Below are 21,057 nucleotides of genomic sequence, written 5' to 3'. Positions count from 1 at the left end.
CTCTGCATGCATGCTGGGATCAGCCTGCAACCTGACAACTCCACATTAACTTTTAATCCCTCCTTGCAAGCTGTCTCAAGGTCAAAGTGAGGTGAGAGCTTAGCACCTTCTCAAGTCTTTCCTTAGCATGCATACAGCTCTGGGCATGCCTACAACCTGACACATGCATGTAGCCTTCTAGAATCCTAGCAACATGCCAGTGCTTTTTAAGACCCCTATGGACATCTCATTTCCCACTTTTCCTTTTAAGATTTCTAGTCGATCATATGTTACAAATGTTAACCACTGCCTCAACACAGCCACAGAGGTAAACAGTTGCCCATCACATTGTTTTTAACAAACACCTCTACCCCAACCCAAAGCAGGAAAAGGCTTTATGCAACGGATGAAGTGAGAGAGGTCAAACACAGATAGATTTACAGGTAGAGCCTTCCAGGTCATCACCAGACAGGTCAAACAGTGATCATCTGCTGAGAATAAGACTTTGAAGCTCTAGACTTGTTATCTTTTAGTGAATTCTATGCTTCTTTTGGGCTTATTTTGCTTACTGAAAAATTCGCTTATTGCAAAATTCAGACTTAAATTGAAGAAAGTAGGGAAAACCACTAGACCATTCAAGTATGACCTAAATCAAATCCCTCATGATTATACAGTGGAAGTGACAAACAGATTCAAGGGATTAGATCTGATAGAGTTCCTGAAGAACTATGGATGGAGGTTTGTGACACTGTACCGGAGGCAGTGATCAAGACTATACTCAAGAGAAAGAAATGCAAAAAAAGCAAAATGGCTGTCTGAGGAGGCCCTGCAAATAGCTGAAAAAAGAAGAGAAGCTAAAGGCAAAGGAGAAAAGGGAACATATATCCATCTGAATGCAGAGCTCCAAAGAATAGCAAGGAGAGATAAGAAAGCCTTCTTCAGTGATCAATGCAAAGAAACAGAGGAAAACAATAGAATGGGAAAGACTACAGATCTCTTCAAGAAAATGAGAGATACCAAGGGAACATTTCATGCAAAGATGGGCTCAATAAAGGACAGAAATGGTATGGACCTAACAGAAGCAGAAGATATTAAGAAGAGGTGGCAAGAATACACAGAAGTGTACAAAACAGATCTTCATGACCCAGATAACCACAATGGTGTGATCACTCACCTAGAGCCAGACATCCTGGAATGTGAAGTCAAGTGGGCCTTAGGAAGCATCACTGTGAACAAAGCTAGTAGAGGTGATGGAATTCCAGTTCAGTTCAGTCACTCAGTCATGTCCGACTCTTTGCGACCCCATGGACCGCAGCACGCCAGGCCTCCCTGTCCATCACCAACTCCTGGAGTTTACTCAAACCCATGTCCATTGAGTCGGTGATGCCATACAACCATCTCATCCTCTGTCGTCCCCTTCTCCTCCTGCCCTCAATCTTTCCCAGCATCAGGGTCTTTTCAAATGAGTCAGCTCTTCGCATCAGGTGGACCAAGTTTCAGCTTCAGCCTCAGCCCGCTATTTCAAATCCTAAAAGATGATTCTGTGAAAGTGCTGCACTCAATATGCCAGCAAATTTGGAAAACTAAGCAGTGGCCACAGGACTGGAAAAGGTCAGTTTTCATTCCAATCTCAAAGAAAGGCAATGCTAGAGAATGCTCAAACTACCACACAATTGCACTCATCTCACATGCTAGCAAAGTAGTGCTCAAAATTCTCTAAGCCAGGCTTCCACAGTACATGAACCGTGAACTTCCAGATGTTCAATCTGGATTTAGAAAAGGCAGAGGAACCAGAGATCAAATTGTCAACATCCACTGGATCACTGAAAACCCAAGAAAATTCCAGAGAAACATCTACTTCTGCTTCATGGACTATGCCAAAGCCTTTGACTGTGTGGATCACAACAAACTGTGGAAAATTCTGAAAGAGATGGGAATACCAGACCACCTGACCTGCCTCCTGAGAAATCTGTATGCAGGTCAAGAAGCAACAGTTAGAACCGGACATGGAACAACAGACTGGTTCCAAATAGGAAAAGGAGTACGTCAAGGCTGTATATTGTCACCCTGATTATTTAACTTATATGCAGAGTACATCATGAGAAACGCTGGGCTGGGTGAAGCACAAGCTGGAATCAAGATTGCCAGGAGAAATATCAATAACCTCAGATATGCAGATGACACCACCCTTATGGCAGAAAGTGAAGAAGAACTAAAGAGCCTCTTGATGAAAGTGAAAGGAGAGAGTGAAAAAGCTGGCTTAAAGCTCAACATTCAAAAAACTAAGTCATGGCATCCGGTCCCATCACTTCATGGCAGATAGATGGGGAAACAGTGGAAACAGTTACAGGCTTTATTTTCTTGGACTTCAAAATCACTGCAGATGGTGTGTAGCAACAAAGACCCAGTGCAGTCTTTATTTTACCTATTTATTTAAAATAAAAAATTTTTAAAAAGCTAACAGAGCAGAAGGGAAGAGGATGGTACTAGGACTCTGGGAATGTGACATAGTAGGAAGTACTAGGACTAGGTCTCCCTATCTACCCAACAATTGCACTTGCAGAACTTAATTTAACTATTTGGGAACTCTGGAATCTGCGGAAGGCTAGCAACTTACAGGAGAAAACATTAATAGTGGTTAACTGTGGTCATTTTCAGCTCTTATCACAGCAGCAGACACACATCCCCCACCCCAGCTATGTGGCAGGAAGCTGTGCAAGTCTTCCTGGGGCCGTTATACACAGCCTGGAGAGCTAGGGTGGTCAAAAAGGACTCCTACCTCCAAGTATTGGGTATCTGTGCTGTGACTGCCAACTGCTGCTTCTGAGCACTGAGATGCAGACAAATAGGTGGGCAGCCACTGTTTCACCTTCCCCTATTGTGGCAAGGCCCTCCATCTCTGGCTCAAGTGACTTCCGGGGGATTTAAAGGGCCATGCACACCCCACTCCCCTTTGTTGTTCACTCCTTGTTCTCCTTTGGAGAGCCAGATATTAAATATGAGGACACTCGAAAACAGCTGCATGTACAGAGGAAATCAGAAAGTGATCACATATGCCCAGGGAAAGGCTCAGAAAAGAACTGAGAAGATGTTAAGTTTGCACCTCAGACCGACTCTCAGCACAGAGACAGTCTACAGCGATCACGAAACCAAATGAACAAATTAAAAAATACAGCAAAACCTGGGGAAGGAGGAAAATCTGATTTCCAGAATGAATTCCACACTATTAGATTCAGATGGTCAGAGCTAAACAACAACAAAAATCACAAAGCGCACGAAGAAACAGGCAAGTATGGACCAACTGATGGAAAAAACAATTCAACAGAATCTTTCCTTGAAAAAGGCCTCATGAGAGATATACCACCCAAATTTTAAAACAGCTGTCTTAAAGGTGTTCAAAGAACTAAAGAAAGATATGGAGAAAGTAAGGGAAATGATGTGTGAACAAAATGGAACTATCAATAGAGATTTTTAAAACCTAAAGAGAAACCTAAAGGAAATTCTAGGACTGAAAAGTACCATAACTTATATGAAAAATTCACTAGACAGATTTGAAAGGCAGACTGAGAAGGCAGAAGAAAGAATCAGAGAACCTTAACACAGGACAACAGAAATTACTGAGACTGAAAACGAAAGAAAAAAAGATCGAAGAAAAGTGAACACAGGGCTTCCCTAGTGGTCCAGTGGTTAAAATTCACCTGCCAACGCAGGGGACATGGGGTCCAATCCCTGGTCTGGGAAGACTGCACATCCTACGGAGCAACTAAGCCCAAGAGCCACAACTACCGAAGCCCACACACCTAGAGACTGTTCCACAACAAAAGAAGACACAGCAAGGAGGGGCCCCTGCACCGCAACAAAGAGTAGCCCCTGCTGCTGCAACGGGAGAAAGCCCGCATGCAGCAGTGAGGACCCAGTGTAGCCAAGGATACATTAAAAAAAAAATTTTTAAGTGAACAAATGGGATGGGGAGGGAGGTGGGGGGGGGTTCAGGATGAGGAACACGTGTGAACCCATGGCTGATTCATGTCAATGTATGGCAAAAACCACTACAATATTGTAAAGTAATTAGCTTCCAATTAAAATAAATAAATTTAAAAAAAAGTGAACAGAGTCTAAGGAACCTGTGGGACACCATCAAGTGGACAACGTGAGAGTCCAGAAGTAGAAAATGAAGTAGTGAGAATATTAGAATAATGGTTAAAAACTTCTCAAATGTGATGTAAGATATAAATGAAAGTGAAAGTCTCTCAGTCGTGTCTGACTCTTTGCAACCCCATGGACCTACACACTTCATGGAATTCTCCAGGCCAGAATACTGGCGTGGGTAGCCTTTCTCTTCTCCAGGGGATTTTCCCAACCCAGGGATTGAACCCAGGTCTCCCGTATTGCAGGTGGATTCTTTACCAGCTGAGCCACCAGGGAAGCCCAAGAATACTGGAGTGGGTAGCCTACCCCTTCTCCAGCGGATCTTCCCAACCCAGGAATAGAACCAGCATCTCCTGTGGATTCTTTACTAACTGAGCTATCAGGGAAACCCAAGACATAAATATGAACATCCTAAAAGGTAAATGAACTCCAAGGTAGATTGACTCAGAAACCCAACCCAAGACAGATTATAAATAATGTACACTTTCAAAAGCCTAAGACAGCAAATCTTGAGAGTAGCAAGAAAGAAGGGAACCACCACATACAAGGGATTCTCAATAGGATAATGAACGGATTTCTCATTAGAATATTAGAGGCCAAAAGACAGTAGGTTAGTATATTTAGTGCTAAATGGAAAAAACTCAACCAAAAATCTCATATCCAGTCAAACTGTCCTTCACATATGAGGGCGAAATCAAAACATTCCCAGGTAAACAAAAGCTGATAGACTTTATGACCACTAGACCTGCACTGTAACAAATTCTCCAAAGTAAGATAAAAGGACACTAGAGCGTACCTTGAAGCAATACAGAGGTCTGAAGATCTCAATAAAGATATGTCAGCAATTGTAAAAGCTAACGCTAATATAACAATGAGTTTTAACTGCACTGGGTTTTTTACATTCTACAAGATAATAATACATTTAAAGAAAAAATTATAACGACTTCCCTGGTGGTCCAGTGGTTAAGAATTCGCCTTCCAAAGCAGGGGACCCAGGTTCAATCCTTGGTCCAGGAAGATTCCACATGCCAAGGGGCAACTAAGCCCATGTGCCACATCTACTGAAGCCCACACACCTACAGCCTGTGCTCTGCAACCAGAAGCCACCGCAATGAGAGGCCTGCACGCTGCAACTAGAGAGCAGACCCCTGTCTGCAACTAGAGAAAGCTTGTGCTCAGCAACAAGACCCAGCACAGCCAAAAATAAAAAAATTTTAGAAAAAAAGAAAAAAAAATTATTAGTGTAAAAGTATTATTGTAACTTTGGCTTGTAACTTCAAATCTTGTTTTCTACATAATTGAAGAAACTAATGTAATTAAAATAATGATTAGTTTATGTTTTTGGTCCATACAATATAAAAAGATGGAATTCTGTGACACCAAAACTGAAAGAGGTGGGGACACAGCCGTAAAAGAGCAGGCTTTTTTATGTAATCCCCATGGTAACCATGAAGAAAATATCCACAGAATATATACAAAGGGAAACAAGAACATTTCACTTAAAAAAAAAAAATCAACAGAACACAAAAGATAGGCATACAAGAAATAAGGGACAAAATGGTCTGGGCCATATAGAAAACAACACAATGACAGAAGTCCTCTGTATCAGTAATTACTTTAAATGCAAATGGGTTAAACTCTTCAATCAAAAGCCAGATTGGCAGAATAGATGAAAACACAGATCCAACTATATGGTATCTACTAGAGACTTGCTTGAGATCCAAAGAGAAAAAGTTGAAAGGGAAAGGATGGAAAAACATATTCTATGTAAATACAAAACAAAAGACAGCGCAAATGGCTATATTAATATCAGAAAACAGACCTTAAATCAAAACAGGTTACAAGAGACAAAGAAGGACAGTACAGGACTTTCCTGGTGGTACAGTGGATAAGAATCCTCCTGCCATGCAGGGGTACACGGGTTCAATCCCTGGTCTGGGAAGATTTCACATGCGGCAGAGGAAATAAGCCCTAAGTGCCACAACTACTGAACCTGTACTCTAGACCCCACATGCTGCAACTACTGAAGCCTGCAAGCCCCAACTACTAAGCCCACGCGCTGAAACGACTGAAGCTCATGTGCCTAGAGCCTGTGCTCTGCAACAAGAGAGGCCGCCACAAGGAAGAGTAGCCCTTGCTCACCACAACCAGAGAAAGCTCATGTGCAGCAATGAAGACCCAGTGCAACCAAAAATAAAATAAGTTTTTGAAAAGGACAATATATATTAATGAAACGCTCAATTCCTCAAGAAGATAAAACAATATAAACACTTATACCCCTAAAGACAGACTCGATGGACACAAGTTTGAGCAAGATCTGGGAGTTGGTGACGGACAGGGAAGCCAGGGGTGCTGCAGTCCATGGGGTCGCAAAGAGTTGCACGTGACTGAGCAACTGAACTGAACTGAATGACAGACTATCAAAACACATGGAGCAAAACCTAACAGAACTGAAGAGAGACACAGGTCTAAAATCATAGCTGGAGACTTCAATACTCAACTCATAAAAATGGAGAGAAAAATCAGACAGAAGCTAATTAAGGCAACAGGACTCAAGCAATGTAATAGACGACCTAGATCTAAGATACACATGCAGAACACTCTACCCAGTAACAGCATACACATCCTTCTCAAATGCACACAGGACATTTTCTGAGGTAGATCATACGTTATGCCACAGATTATGTCAATAGATTTTTAAAAGATAGATACCATCCGAAGTATTCTCTCTGCATATAATGAGATTGAAGAAATCAATAATATAGAGAAAACTGGAAATTTTACAAGATTGTGGAAATCAAACAACATACTTTGAAACAATCTATGGAGCAAAAACAGAAAATCACAAGGGAAATTAAAAGGTACTTAGAGATGAATGAAAATGAAAAATACAATATACCAAAACTTATGGTACATGGCAAAAATGGTGCTAACAGGGAAATTTTTAGCTATAAACATGTTAAAAAACAACAGGATCGTTTCCAATCAACAATTTAAGAACCTAGAAAAAGAAAAGAACAACTAAACCTAAAGGCAGCAGAAGGAAGGAGATAATGAAAACAAGAGCATAGACAAACAGAACAGAGAAGGCAAAGTCAGCGAAACCAAAATTGTTCTTCAAAACGATCGACAAAATTGACAAACCTTTAGTTAGATGGACTAAGACAAACAGAACAAAGACTTGAATTACTAAATCAGAAATGGAAGTAGGGACATTTCTAACAATGCTAAAGAAATAAAAAGCATATTGTAAGACAGTGCTATTCTATGCACAACTGTACACCAAAAAAACCAGACACCTCGATGAAAGACAAATTCCTAGAAGACAAAACCTAGCAAAGTAAATCAAGGGACTTCCCTGATGTCCAGTGGCTGAGACTCTGTGCTCTCAATACAGGGGGGCCTGGGTTTGATTCCTTGTCAGGGAACTAGATCCACATGCTGCAACTAAGAGTTTGCATGCTGCAACTAAGACCTGGTGTGGCCCAATAAATAAATAAAAATAAGTACTTAAAAAAAAAAAGACTAAATCATTAAGAGAAAATCTGAGGAAGCCAGAGCATCAGCTGCTGGTGGTCTCGTGCAGCCCAGAAATGGGGCCGGGGGAGGCAGCTCTCCACCCAACTCTTCTCGGTGATGCTGCAGCAGGTCCTGCGGGGCAGCCTGGCAGCAGATGAGCACGCGGCCACCCCAGCCTCCCACACCAACTTCAGCCACGTGGGGCTGTGCCCGCTGGGGTGCATGTGCTGCCTGGCCACACGTGGTACTGATCCAGGCGCTGTGTGTCCAGGTGGTCCATGTGCCTGTGGCTGTCTCAGCCGTCTACACCTGGATGAGTAGACATAGTCTCCTATATTTTCCAGGGAAAGGAGGATATCGTTCTGGGCCTGAAAAGAAATTCTAGAATCTGTATGAGGGGTCTGATATACTAGTCTCTGGCATAGCTGGCCATCCTCAGTCTGCTCCTGTTCCCTGGAGGAGTGCTTACGCTGGACCCTGGCTTTCCAGATTCTTCTACTGTTTACAGCACAGGGGCCAGAGCTCAGCAAAGGCAGCTCTCACGTCACCTTTCTCACCATAAAGGAGGCAAACGCAGGTGAAAGGGCCCCAGAGAAATGGGAAATCAAGGACTCTCTAAAAGTGACTATTCTTTTTTCTTTAAATACAGAGTGGCTGGTCTGCAGATAAAATACTCTGTTACCTGTTACACACTTCATTTTAATTAATTACGATTCCACAGACCCAACTGTTTTTTAATTAGCAATGATAACTTTAAATTTTATTCAGTCTTTTTTTAATTCTGATCTGAGAATATTACTTCTCTAATTTTTTAATTTCTCTAATGTTTTTGTTTCTCTAATACTTTGGTTAATATAAATAAGAGTGGCAAAATGATATTTTATAATCATTGCTATTTCTATTGTAATATTTTAATGCCAGTTGACTTAAAGAACACTTTTTTGATTGTATACATCCCCTTCTAAAAATCTCAGGTTTCTCCTAAATGCTTCTGGATCAGACTACATTTTATACCAAAAATAGTTCTTTTAATAAATTTCTATTTATGCAAAACTCAATGAAAAAGAAGACGGAATAACCAGATATCCCCAAAATACTGTATAATAATTTATTGTTATGCTTCTGCTAAAGTTCTGTAAGTATATTTTTAGTCTTTTGTATTCTTTTATTGTGGTTTTATAGATATATAGTAACATCTACAATCTTTAAATTAAATTCTTTGGTATTAAGGACAGTCACAGTGGTACGCCATCATTACCACCATCTATCTCTAGAACTTTTTCATTTTCTCAAACTGAAACTTGGTGCCCATTTCATCTTTCATTTGTAAGAAACAGCAAATTGCAGATTCTGGAACCACCCATATCTTATTTATATGAGGAGTTATCACAGAAAGCACATAATGTATATTTTTTATTAATTTACTCAGTTTTTAAACAGGTGTTGACTGGGTACTGATGATAAGCCAATAGTGTTCTGGGGATGGTGTTGAATAAACCAGCTGAAATCCTGCCCTCAGACCTTACAGTCTGTTCTCTTCTTACTGTGGGAGGCAGAATAATTCCCCACCCCACCCCCAAAGATGTCCATGTCCTAATCGCTATACCTGTGACTGTGTTACCCTGCAAGGCAGAACGGGATTTTGAGGGGTAAGTTAAGGATATTTGCTTGTGTGTGTATTTCTTATGTTTATCTATGTACTTACTTTTGTATCAAAAAAGAGAAAAATCTGAATGAGTAATCAAAATCCTCCCAAAAAACAAAAGTCTAGGACCAGATGGTTTCACTGGTGAATTCTACCCAACACTTGAAGAAAAATTAATACCAATCCTCAAACTTTTCCAGAAAACTGAAAAGGAGGGAACACTACCAAACTCACTTTATGAGGCCAATATTATCTTGATACAACCAGACTAGGACACTACAAGAAAAGAAAATCACAGGCTAATATCCCTGATGAACATAGATGCAAAAAACCTCAACATAATATTAGCAACCCAAATTCAACAATATATTTAAAGGATTATATACCATGATCAAGGAGGATTTATCCCTGGGATGCAAGGATAGTTCAACACCCCCAAATCAATGTGATACACCACATTAACACATGAAGGATAAAAATTATATAATCATCTCAATAAATGCAGAAAAAGCATTTGACAAAATTCAACATCCATTCATGAAAAAATTCACATCAAAGTATAGAGAAAATATACCTCAACATAAATAAAGGCCTGATATGACAAACCCACAGCTAACATCATACTCAATGGTGAAAAGCTGAAAGTTCTTGCTCCAAGAACAAGAAAGGATGCCCACTCTCATTGCTTTTATTCAACACAGCATTGGAAGTCCTAACCACAGCAATTAAGCAAGAAAAAGAAAGGAAAGGCAGGTGAATCAGAAAGGAAGAATTAAAATTGTTACTATTTACAGCTGACAAGATGTTATATATAGAAAACTTTAAGAGTCCCGCTTAAGACGGCAGCATAGGAAGATCTTAAATACACTTCCTCCCACATACACACTACATCAACAGTTACATGTAGAGCAATTTCCTCCAAAAAATAAAACCTAAGAACTGGTTGAGTGACTTATACATGAGGCAATCAAGAAAGAGATCACACCAACATGGGTAAGAGAGGCTGAGAAACAATCTTGCCAGAAAGCCCACCCCTGGTTTGGCAACCCACAGTCAAGTGGGGATGCAAGACCTGGAGCTTCTACCTGAGAGGTAAAGGGTGTGAGCCCCACACGGAGCACCCCCCCTACTAAAACCTGAGAACTGAGGGAACTCCCAGGCGGTCCAGTGGTTGGGACTCCATGCTTTCACTGCCGAGAGTCCAGGTTGGATCCCCGAGCAGGGAACAAAGATCCTGCAAGCCATGTGGCGTGACCAAAAAATAAATAAAAATCTTTAAATAAAACCTGAGAAATGAGCCCCCAAAACACCGAGCTTTGAAAAGCAACCAGGCTTGCATCCACAAGAACCACAAGGCTATAAGGAACTGAGAAATGGCTCTTCAAGACCTCATACAGGGATTTCCCTGATGGTTCAGCGGTTAAGAGTCCACCTTCCAATGCAGGGGACACAAGTGTGGTCCCTGGTCAGGGAACTAAGACCCTACAAGCTGCAGGGCAACTAAGTCCGAGTGCTGCAACTACTGAGTCCACATGCTCTAGAGCGCCACAACTAGAGAAACCCACACACTGCAACGAAGAGCCCATGCAGTCCAAAAAAAAAAAAGACCTCATGCACTTGGACTCACCTACCCCAGGGATCAGCCAAATTAGAGCTGCCCACACTTCAAGTGAAAAAGGCTCATTGGTTGGTCTTGGAGCACCAGCCTGACAGGCGAGCATCTGGTACTCTCTGCGGGTGGAGGTTGACAGATGCCATGTTTGCGTTCTCTGTCTTGCTCCAGTTGGTGGGCACCATTTTTTATAGCTCCAGGCCTTTTTTTTTTCTTTCCCAGCAAGAGCTTTTACACGCATCTGGTGGCCCAGCTTTTGCTGCTGCTGCCCAGAAGATGCCTCTTGATCACCCGGATCTGCGGGCTCTGTCGAGATGATTATTTAATTTACTGAATAAAAAACCGACACAAAGACTCAAGCAAAATGAAGAAAGAGAGGAATATGTTCCAACTAAAAGAACAAGGGAAAAAGACTTCAATAGAACAGATAATTTACCCCCAAAAGATTTTAAAGTAATGATTATAAAGATGCTCACCAGGAAGAGTTCCCTGGCAGGCCAGAACTCACGCTTTCATCTGCCGTGGCCACAGATTCAATCCCTGATCTGAAAACTAAGATCTCACAAGTCACACAGCACAGCCAATAATAAATAAATAAATATTGAACCAGTGACAGCAGCCTCACTTGAAAAATATTTTAAATAAGTAAATAAAATACTTAGGCATAAATCTCTCCAAAGTGGTGAAAGACTTACATGCTGAGAATTATAGAACATTAATGAAGGAACCTGAAGATGATTCAAAGAAATGGAAAGATATCCCATGCTTTCGGATTAGAAGAATTAATATTGTTAAAAAGCAAAGTAATTTACAGGTTCAATGCAATACCTATCAGAACACTCATAACATTTTTCACAGAACTGGAACAAATAATCCTGAAATTCATATGGAACCATAAAAGACCCAGAACTGCCAAGGCAGTCCTGAGGAAAAAGAACAAAGCAGGAGGCATAACCCTCCCGTACTTCAGACAACACCACAAAACTAACCAAAACAGCCTGGTATTGGCACAAAAAGAGATATACAGATCAATTGAACAGAACAGAGAGCCCAGAAATAAACCCACAGACCTACTGACAATTAATCTTTGACAAAGGAGGCAAGACTATACAATGGGGAAAAGACAGTCTCTTCAGCAAGTGGTGCTGGGAAGGTTGGACAGATGCATGTAAATCAGTGAAGCTAGAACACACTCACACCGCACACAGAAATAAACTGAAAATGGCTTAAAGTTGTAAATATAAGACACAACACCATAAAAGTAGGTGAGAACATAGGCAAAACATTCTCTGACATAAATCATACTAATGTTTTCTTAGGTCAGCCTCTTAAGGCAATAGAAATAAAAGCGAAAATAAACAAATGGGACCTAATCAAGTTTGTAAGCTTTTGCACAGCAAAGGAAACCATAAACCAAATAAAAAGACAACCTATGGACCGGGAGAAAGTATTTGCAAATGATGCAACCAACAAAGGGCTTAATTTCCAAAACACACAAACAGCTCCTCCAATTCAGTAACAAAAAAACAAACAACTCAATTGAAAAATGGGCAGAAGACCAAAAGAGACATTTCTCCAAAGAAGACATACAGATGGCCAACAAGCACATGAAAAGATGCTCATCATCATTCATTATTAGAGAAATGCAAGTAAAAACAACAGTGAGGTACCACCTCACAGATCAGAATGGTCATCATTTAAAAAGTCTACAAATAATGCAGTAGACAGTGTGGGGAAAAAAAGGAAACCCTCCTACCCTGTTGGTGGAATGTAAATTGATGCAGCTAATATGGAAGAAAGTATGGTGGTTCCTCAAACATAAAAATGACATTGCCATATGACTCAGCAATCCCACTCCTAGGCATATAACTGGACAAAGCTATAATGCAAAAAGATATATGCATCCCTATATTCATAGCAACACTATTTTCAATAGCCAAGACATGGAGACAACCTAAATGTCCACTGACAAATGAATGGATAAAGATGTGAGATACACACACACACAACTGAATAGCACTCAGTCACCAAAAAGAACGAAATAATGCCATATTGCAGCAATATGAATGGACCTAGAAATTATCATACTAAGCAAAATAAGTCAGAAAGAGAAAGACAAGGACTTCCCTGGGGGTCCAGTGGTTAACAATCTGCCTTCCAATACAGGGGACGTGGGTTTGATCCGAAGGGATCAGGAAACTAAGATCCCATGTGCCACAGGGAAACTAAGGCCAGGCACCACAACTAGAGAAGGCCACGAGCCCCAGCGAAGACCAAGCACGGCCAGAAAGTGAAGACCAGCATAATAGGACATCACTCACACACAGAATCTAAAATATGCACAAATTAACACGTCTACAAAGTGAAAACGGACTCAGATACGGAGAGCAGACTTGTGGTTGCTGGGGGGGAAGGGAAGGGCTGGGGGTTTGAGATTAGCAGAGACAAACTATTATATATAGAATGGATAAACAAGGTCCTACTATTATAGCACAGGGAACTGTATTCAATATCCTGTGATAAACCACAATGGAAAAGAATATACATATATATGTATAACTGAGTCACTTTGCTGTACAGCAGAAAATAAACACAACATTGCAAATCAACTATACTTCAATAATTTTTTAAAGACAATGGCTAACAACAACAAATGCAGAAAATAACAAGCATTGATGGTATAGAGAAATTTGTAACCCTTATGTGTTGCTAGTGGGAATATAAAACTGTTTAGCTGCTTGTGGAAAACATATGGCAATTTCTAAAAACTTAACCATAGAATTATCACATGACCCAGCAATTCAACAACTGGAATATATCCCAAAGAAATGAAAGCAGGGACTCATACGGACACCTGTATACCCATGTCCACTATAGCATTATTCACAATTGTCAAAACATGGAAGCAAATCTACTATACTTCAATTTAAAAAAATTTTTTAAGGTAGAAGCAACCTAAGGGTCCATCATCAGGCGATGGATAAATAAAATACGGTATAATCATACAAAGGAATATTGTTGTTCAGTTGCTAATTTGTGTCTGACTCTTTTCGATCCCATGATTGTAGCATGTCAGACTCCTCTGTCGTCCACTATTTTCTGGAGCTTGTTCAAATTCATGTCCATTGAGTCAGTGATGCTATCTAACCATCTCATCCTTTGTCACCCTCTTCTCCTTTTGCCTTCAATCTTGCCCAGCATCAGGGTCTTTTCCAATGAATCGGCTCTTTGCATCAAAGTACTGGAGCTTCAGCCTCAGCGACAGTCCTTCCAATGAATATTCAGGGTTGATTTCCTTTAGGATTGACTGGTTTGATCTTCTTGCAGTCCAAGGGATCCTCAAGGTCTTCTCCAGCACCACAATTTGAAAGTTTCAATTCTTTGGTACTCAGACTTCTTTATGGTCCACCTCTCATATCTGTATATGACTACTAGAAAAACCATAGCTTTGACTATATGAACATTTGTTGGCAAAGTGACGTCTGCTTTTTAACACCCTGTCCAGGTTTGTCATACCTTTCCTTCCAAGGAGTGAGCATCTTTTAATTTCATGGCTGCAGTCACCATCCACACTGACTTTGGAGCCCAAGAAAGTCACTGTTTCCATTTTTTTCCCATTTGCCATGAAGTTATGGGACCAGATGTCATGATCTTAGCGTTTTGAATGTTGAGTTTCAAGCCAGTTTTTTCACTCTCTTCTTTCACCTTCATCAACAGGCTCTTTAGTTCCTCTTCACTTTCTGCCATAAGGGTGGTGTCATCTGCATATCTACGGTTGTTGAAATTTCTCCTGGAAATCTTGATTCCAACTTGTGATTCATCCAGCCTGGCATTTCACAAGATGTACTCTGCATATAAGTTAAATCAGTAGGGTTGATGTACTGTATACAACAACATCAATATATACATACAGGACTGATGTACAATATACAGGCTTGATGTACTCCTTTCCCAATTTTGAACAAGTCCATTGTTCAATGTCCAATTCTAACAGTTGCTTCTTGACCTGCACTGTATGCAGGAGACAAAGAAGATGGTCTGGTATTTCTATCCCTTTAAGAATTTTCCACAATTTGTTGTGATCAACACAGTCAAAGATTTTAGTGTAGTCAATGAAGCAGATGTTTTTCTGGAACCCCTTTGATTTCTTCACGATCCAATGAACACTGGTAATTTGATCTCTGGTTCCTCTGTCTCTTCGAAACCCAGATTGTACATCTGGAAATTCTCGGTTCACATGCTGCTGAAGCCTAGCTTGTAGGATTTTGAGTATAACCTTGCTAGCATTGAAATGAGCACAGTTGTGCGGTAGTTTGAACATTCTTTAGCTTTGCCCTTCTTTGGGACTGGAATGAAAACTGACCCTTACCAGTCCTGTGGCCACTGCTGAGTTTTCCAAATTTGCTGACATATTGAGTGCAGCACTTGAACAGTATTATCTTTTAGGATTTTTAAATAGCTCGGCTGGAATTCCGTCACCTCCATTAGCTTTGTCTGTAGTAAAGCTTTCTAAAGCCCACTTGACTTCATACTACAGACTGTCTGAAATAGGGAATTATTCATTGAATGAGTACAGAGCTTCAGTTAGTGATGATAATAAAGTCCTGGAGGTGGATGGTGGTAATGGTTGTACAACAACGTGAATGTACCTTAATGGCATTTTACCCTTAGAAATGGTAATTTTTCTTTTTAAAAACTTTTTATTTTGTATTGGGGTATAGCTGAAGGCAAATAACATTGTTATAGTCTCAGGTGAATAGTCACATATATACATGTATCCATTCTCCCCAAAGTCTCCTCCCATTCAGGCTGCCACATAACACTGCGAAGAGTTCCATGTGCTGTACAGTAGTCCTTGTTGGTTATCCAAAAACTGGTAAATTTTATGTTATATATTTTTCCACAATAAAAAAGTGACAGAAAATTAGACATTTTCAGGAAAAAAAGAGTGCCTGAATGGATTTAAAAAAAAAAAAAAAACAGGACCCAGGACTTCCCTGATGGCCCACTGGTTAAGAATCCATCTGCCAATGAAAGGGACACAGGTTCAATCCCTGGTCCGGGAAGATCCCACATGCCATGGAGCAACCAAGCCCATGCACCACAACAGCTGAGCCTGTGCTCTGCAACAAGAGAACCCCGTGCATCATAGCAAACAGTAGCCCCTGCTCGCCAAGACCAGAGGAAGCCTGCATGCAGCAATGAAGACCCAGTGCAGCCAAGAATAAAACAAATAAATATGGGGGGGGAGGAACAAGACTCCTCAGTCTACTGCCTACAGGAGACTCACCTCAGATGTAAGCACACACACAGACTGAAAGTGAACTCATGGAAAAGATATTCCATACAAACGAAAATCAAAAGAGAGCTGGGGTAGCTATACGCATATCTTACAAAACTGACTTTAGGATAGAGAGAAAAAGAAGGGAATTACATAAGGATAAAGGAATCAATCCATAAGAAGACATTTATAAATGTTAATGGATCCAACACAGGAGCACCTAAACATACAAAACAATTATTATCAGACCTAAAGAAAGAAATACACAGCAATACAATAATTTGTCATTGTTCAGTCACTCAGTCATGTCTGACTCTTTGCAACCCCATGGACTGCAACACACCAGGCTTCCTTGTCCTTCACTATCTCCCGGAGCTTACTCAAACTCATGTCCATCGAGTCGGTCGAGCCATCCAACCATCTCATCCTCTGTCGTCCCCTTTTCCTCCTGCCCTCAATCTTTCCCAGCATCAGGGTCTTTTCTAATGAGTCAGCTTTTCACATCAGGTGGCCAGAGTACTGGAGTTTCAGCTTCAACATCAGTCCTTCCAATGAATATTCAGGACTGATTTCCTTTAGGACTGACTGGTTGGATCTTGGAGTCCAAGGGACTCTCAAGAGTCTTCTCCAACAACACAGTTCAAAAGCATCAATTCTTCGGTGCTCAGCTTTCTTCATAGTCCAACTCTCACATCCATACATGACTACTGGAAAAAGCATAGCTTTCTCCCAGCAGTCTTGATTCCAGCTTGTGCTTAATCCAGCCTGGCATTTCACATGATGTACTCTGCACATACAGAAAGTGAACTCATGGAAAGATATTTCATAAAATGAAAATCAAAAGAAAGTTGGGTAGCTATATTCATATCTTACAGAACTGACTTCAAGACAAAGAGAAAAAGAAGGGAATTACATAATGATAAAGGAACCAATCCAACTCATCGAGTTGGCATCACCAACTCGATGGACATGAGTTTCAGCAAGCTCCAGGAGTTAGTGATGGACAGGGAAGCCTGATGTGCTACAGTCCATGGGGTCACAAAGAGTTGGACACGACTGAGCAACTGAACTGAACTCTGCATATAATTTAAATAAGCAGAGTGACAGTATACAGCCTTGATGGACTCCTTTCCCAATTTTGAACCAGTCCTTTGTTCCATGTTTGGTTCTAACTGTTGCTTTTTGACCTGCATACAGGTTTCGCAGGAGGCAGGTAAGGTGGTCTGATAGTCCCATCTCTTGAATTTTCCACAGTTCATTGTGATCCACACAGTAAAAGGCTTTAGCTTAATCAGTAAAACAGAAGTAGATGTTTTTCTGAAATTCTCTTGCTTTTTGTATGATCTAATGAATGTTGACAATTTGATCTCTGGTTCTGACTTTTCTAAATCCAACTTGCACACCTGGAAGTTCTTGGTTCACATACTGTTTGAAGTCTAGCTTGGAGGATTTTGAGCATGAACTTGCTAGCATGTGAAATGAGTGCAATTGTGTGATAGTTTGAACATTCTTTGGCATTGCCCTTCTTTGGTGTTGGGGTGAACACTGACCTTTTCTAGTCAGTTTTCGTTCCAATAAGACAATAATCCAATAGAATAATAGCAGAGGATTTCAATGCCCCACTTTCATCAATGGATAGATCATCCAGACAGACAATCAATAAGGAAACAACCTTAACACTTTAGACCAAATTAACAGATATATACAGAATACTCTACTCAAAAATATATAGAACACAATCTTCTCAAGTATACACGGAACATTTTCCAGGATAGATCATGTTAAGCCACAAAACAAATCTAAGTAAAACTTAAGAAGATTGAAATCATATCAAGAATCTTTTCTGACTACAATGGTATGAAACTAGAAATAAATTACAAGAAGAAAACTGGAAAATTCACAAATGTGTGGAGATTAAACAACATGCTACTGAACAACCAATGGGTCAAAGAAAAATCAAAAGAGAAATTAAAAATACCTTGAGAAAAATTAAAACAGAAATACAATATACTCATGAGATACAGCAAAATCAATTCTAAGAGGAAAGTTCATAAGTGATAAAAAAAAAATCCCTACACCAAGAAACAAACATCACAAAAACATCATTCTCAGTGATGAAAAGCTGAAAGCTTTCCCTTTAAGACCAGGAACAAGACAAAGATGCCCACTCCCAGCACTAATTTTTTTAATTTGGTTGTGCTGGGTCTTTGTTGCTTCGTGGACTTTTCTCTAACTGTAGCTAGTGGAGGCTCCTCTCTAGCTGTGGTGCATGGACTTCTCAGTGCAGTGGCTTCTCTTGCTGTGGAGCCCAGGTTCCGGGGCACGCAGGCTGCAGCGGTGGTGGCGCATGGCTCAATAGTTGGGGGATCCCAGGCTCTAGGGCACAGGCTCGATGGCTGTGGCACATGGGCTTAGTTGCTCCATGGCATGTGGGATCTTCCCAGACCAGAGATCATACCCTCCCAATGTCTCCTGCATTGGCAGGTGGATTCTTTACCACTGAGCCACCAGAGAAGCCATCACCACATACTAAACATAGTACTGGAAGACAGAGAAATTAGGAAGAAAAGTAAAAGTCATCCAACTCAGAAAGGAAGAAGTAAAACCGTCACTGTTTGACAATAAAAAGATTATATATATATATATATATATATATATATATATATATATATCCCTAAAGACTCCACCACAAAACTGTTGGAGCTAAGAAATGAATTCAGTAAAGTTGCAGGATACAAAATCAATATACAAAAATATGTTGCTAACATTGAACTATCAGAGAAATTTAAGCAATCCCATGTACAGTTGCATCAAAAAGAATAAAATACCCTGGAATTAGTTTAACCAAGGAATTGAAAGACCTGTACACTGAGAACTACAGACACTGATAAAATAAACTGAAGACACAAATAAGTGGAAAGATATTCTATGCTCATGGAATGGAAGAATTAATATTGTTAAATGTCCATACTACCCAAAGAAATCTACAGATTCAATGCAACCTCTATCAAAATTCCAACAGTATCTTTCAACATATTTAGAACCCACAAGTCTAAAATTTGTATGGAAGTACATAATACCTCAAAGAGCCAGAATAATCTTGATCAAGAAGAACGAAGCTGGAGGCATCATGCTTCCTGACTTCAAATTATATTACAATGCTATAGTGTGACAACAGTAATGCTATTGGCATAAAAACTGACACACAGATCAATGGAACAGAATAGAAATCTCATACATAAACCCACACAAATATGGTCAACTAATTTATGACAACAGTGCCAGAATATACAATGGGGAAGAGACAGTCTCTTCAATAAATGGTGGGAAATGAACAGCCACATTGGGAAAACTGGAGAGCCACAGGCAAAAGGATGAAACTGGATCACTATCTTACATCATACACAAAATCAACTCAAATGGATTAAAGAGCTGAATGTAGGACCACCCTGGTGGTCCAGTGGTTAAGAATCCACCTGCCAATGCAGGGGACACGGGTTCGATCCCTGGCCCAGGAAGATATGCTGTGGGGTGATTAAATCCATGCACTGCAACTCCCAAGCCCACGTGCTGCAACCACTGAGGCTCGTGCACTCTGAAGCCCTTGCTCCACAACAAGAGAAGCCACTGAAATGAGAAGCCCACATACAGTAACTAGACAGTAGCCTTCACTCGCTGCAACATGAAAAAAAAAAGGCCATGCACAGCAACAAAGACCCAGCGCAGCCAAAAATAATTAGTTAATTAAATAAAATACAAAATTTTAAAAAGAGGTTAATGTAAGACTGAAAAACATTAAATTCCTAGAAGAAAAAAATGGAGTGAAACCTCCTTGACATTGGTCTTGGCAATGATTTCTTGGATTTGACACCAAAAGTAAAGGCAATAAGAGAAGGACAAATAGGTGGGACTTCGTTAAACTAAAAAGCTTCTATACAGCAAAGAAAACCATCAACAAAGTGAAAAGGCAACCTATCAAATTGGAGAAAATATTTGCAAAGCACATGTTGAATAAAGAGTTAATATTGAAAATAAAGAACATGGAAGGGGTGGGATGAATTGGGAGATTGGGACTGACATATATGTACTATTTTATACATAGTATAAAATAGGTAACTAACAAGAACCTACATAGCTCAGGGAACTCTACTCAGTGCTCTGCGGTGACCTAAATGGGAGGGAAATCTAAAGAGGAGATACATGTGTATGTGGGCTTCCCTGGTACTCCGACAGTAAAGAATCCATCCGCAATGCAGGAGACCCAGACTTGATCTGTAAGTCGGGAAGATCCCCGGGAGAAGGGAATGGCTACCCACTCCAGTGTTCTTGCCTGGAGAATCCCACGGACAGAGGAGCCTGGCGGGCTGCAGTCCATGGGGCTGCAAAACGTCAGACACGACTTAGCGACCAAACAACAACATATGTATAATTATAGCTGATTCACTCTGCTGCGCAGTGGAAACTAACACAACATTGTAAAGCAACTATACTCCAATAAGAATTTTAAAGGGACATATATGTTCTAAGAAGAATATTAAAATATATACAATAACTACAATAAAATTTATTGTATATATACAAAAATATATACAATAAATACAATACAATTAAAATAATATTTTAATAAAATATTAAAATGTATACAATAAAAACACAATATATGCAAAAATATATATACACATACAATACAAATATACAAAATATATATACAAAAAATAAAAGAAATACAATATACAGTAAATTCTAACAACCATTAGAATGAAAGGTTGTTTTTTCATAGCTGTCTTTTCCTGTGTTTTCCATCTCTTTTATAATGAGTATGTTTTATGCTTTTAAATCAGAGGAAAAAATGGACATTTCAAAAGAGTGAAG

At 40.0% G+C, this 21,057-nt stretch overlaps 1 long non-coding RNA gene across 1 annotated transcript in view; it reads right to left on the bottom strand.

Annotated features, from left to right (window-relative positions):
- Positions 1-21,057, bottom strand: part of LOC145517530 (uncharacterized) — an 83,446-nt gene that overhangs the window by 32,443 nt on the left and 29,946 nt on the right. The window lies entirely within an intron of this gene.

Source organism: Giraffa tippelskirchi, chromosome 8 (genome assembly GCF_054371585.1).
Source record: "Giraffa tippelskirchi isolate mGirTip1 chromosome 8, T2T-mGirTip1v1.2.pri, whole genome shotgun sequence".
In the NCBI taxonomy this organism is placed as follows: domain Eukaryota; kingdom Metazoa; phylum Chordata; class Mammalia; order Artiodactyla; family Giraffidae; genus Giraffa; species Giraffa tippelskirchi.
This window is presented reverse-complemented; position numbering and strand designations above follow the sequence as displayed.